Source organism: Nicotiana tabacum, chromosome 20 (assembly GCF_000715075.1).
Source record: "Nicotiana tabacum cultivar K326 chromosome 20, ASM71507v2, whole genome shotgun sequence".
Taxonomy (NCBI): domain Eukaryota; kingdom Viridiplantae; phylum Streptophyta; class Magnoliopsida; order Solanales; family Solanaceae; genus Nicotiana; species Nicotiana tabacum.
In genome coordinates, this window is record NC_134099.1 from 57,129,134 (window position 1) to 57,131,333 (window position 2,200).

General features: G+C 32.6%; 2 non-coding genes across 2 annotated transcripts; both read left to right on the forward strand.

Annotated features, from left to right (window-relative positions):
* The first annotated feature begins 1,432 nt into the window (after positions 1-1,432).
* On the forward strand, positions 1,433-1,511 carry LOC142175015 (small nucleolar RNA R12). Its single transcript, XR_012704212.1, has one exon. It is a non-coding gene; the product is annotated as a small nucleolar RNA R12 (small nucleolar RNA).
* An 85-nt stretch (positions 1,512-1,596) lies between these two features.
* On the forward strand, positions 1,597-1,689 carry LOC142175031 (small nucleolar RNA SNORD24). Its single transcript, XR_012704221.1, has one exon. It is a non-coding gene; the product is annotated as a small nucleolar RNA SNORD24 (small nucleolar RNA).
* The last annotated feature ends 511 nt before the right edge of the window (positions 1,690-2,200 follow it).

The window sequence follows — 2,200 nt, forward strand, 5'->3', positions numbered from 1 at the left end:
TTAGGTGCTTTAGGAGCCATCTGTTCAAAAAAAGTAAAAGTTACAAAAAATAACATCAGGACATTATCAAAAAGATCAGTTAAAACTTCAATACTTAAGAAGGCTGAAGTTCGACAGTTACAAAGACAAAAACTTCAGCCCTAGAGCTGAAGTTCGACAGTTGTAAAACAAAAACTTCAGCTCTAGAGCTGAAGTTCACCAGTAACAAACACAAAAACTTCAGCTCCTTAAGCTGGACTTCACCAATTACAAACACAAAAACTTCAGCTCCTAAAGCTGAACTTCACCAGTTACAAACACAAAACATTCAGCAAAAAAATATGTTGTAGTTTTGACAAAAAACAGAACACAAATTCTGTTTATCTAAGGTATCATTGAACTATTATAAAACAAATAATACTACAGCTCCTAAATAGTATCATATATTTAAATCTCAAAATTTTTAAATACTCGTTCAAAAAACCTAAATATAGAATTTTCATCAACAACATAAACACTCGTTCAAAAAATCTAAAAACACAATCGTAAAAGTAAAACTAATGCACTTATCAAACTAAATCCTAAGAAAATATTCTATCATAAATACATGACTATCAAAACCAAAACCAGAAATTAAATCGTAAAATAAAACCCATAAAGTTATTGCAATGTACCTGTGATTAAATCGTAATGTGGGAACAACGACGACTAGCAATTGAAAAATCAAAACAACAACGAAAACTGTTTGATTTCAGAGAAGAACAAATCAACAAACGCGAATAACGAGAGTGAGAGACAGAGACAGTAGAGGACTAACGTATACTTGGAGAGAAAGTAGTCTTCTAATAAAGAAGGTTAAAATAGTCTTTTCAAATGGCTTTTAACAAAAAAAAAACGGGTACGTGTGCAAACAGAAAGACAAAACGGCTACAGGTTAAAAAGGGGCGTCCAAATAGGGCGCCCCATGCAATTTTTACACATACGTTGGCAGTCGTCGACCCATGCTCTTTTAACGGGCCAGAGAAATCGAGTCCAATTAAACATAACACTAACACAAAACCTCTCTCTAGGGTTTCTAAGGCTGCCTATAAATACAAATCATATCCCCTCTCTTCTATCTATCTCTGCCTTAACATTCTCCATCTGAATTGGTGTTCCTTTCTCATTATTTTCTTCTCTCTTTTTAGTGTTGAGGAGGACTAATATTGCAATTCTTTGATCGTATGCTATTGAAGAATGGATCAAGAGATCTATCATTAGGCTATATGAAAACACTGAATATATATTTGTTCCTATATATGTGTGTCTACCTTTAGCTCCGAATTATCCCTTCTGCTAAAAGATTTTTCGGTGACAAGGCTGATAGATTTTCTCTTGTTTTAATTTCACATATTTGATTTTAATTTTTATTTTTAAAATATCGAAAAATTGGGGTATTTTTCGATTACGATGTGTAAGGATGATGAAGAAATCACTCGGATTCCCATTGATGTACATACTGAGATTACTATAACCAGCTGCTTCTGACTTCCTCATCATAATTGAATCCCTATTTTTCTTTTTATCCAATTAGTTTTTTCTTTATGAATTTTAATTGTCGAGTTTTTTGTACGAAATGGCCGATGATGTTAAAAAGATATTTGCTACTCTTGATGGGGATTTACAAAATTTCCATCTGATATTTCCTTATCCACCAAGATCTCTCAGGCCTTCATTTTCCTATATTTTGTTTATATGAATTCGTTTGAAAATTCTTTTGCAGAGTGTTTTTTCGGTTGTTTCAACTTTTTTTTGTCAAAAAATAAATTTTATTTTTTCAAGGAAATTTGCTAACATTGAGAATTTTTTGTTAATCGCTTTGTTAATTTCTTGGATATTAAAAGAAATTTATTGAATATCCTATTGTGGTAGTCTCCAGTTGTTCTAGGTGGCTCTGAGCTTGCTCTTACTGATATTGGATCAGATGTTGTTGTGTTTATCTCTTTGATAGAATTTTAAGAATGTTTTTTGTGGTGTGTACTGTGTATGATTGGTGAAGAAATCATTTGCTTCCGTGTCATTGTATATATGTGTTGTCAAAATAGGCCTCTGTAATACTGATTCAATTATTCAAATAGGCCGATAAACCACCTGTTAACTGCCCGCTAATAGTTAAGCCGATACCAATCCGCCCGATATCTTATCGGATGGCTAGCGGATTACTATATTTAAAAGCCAAAAA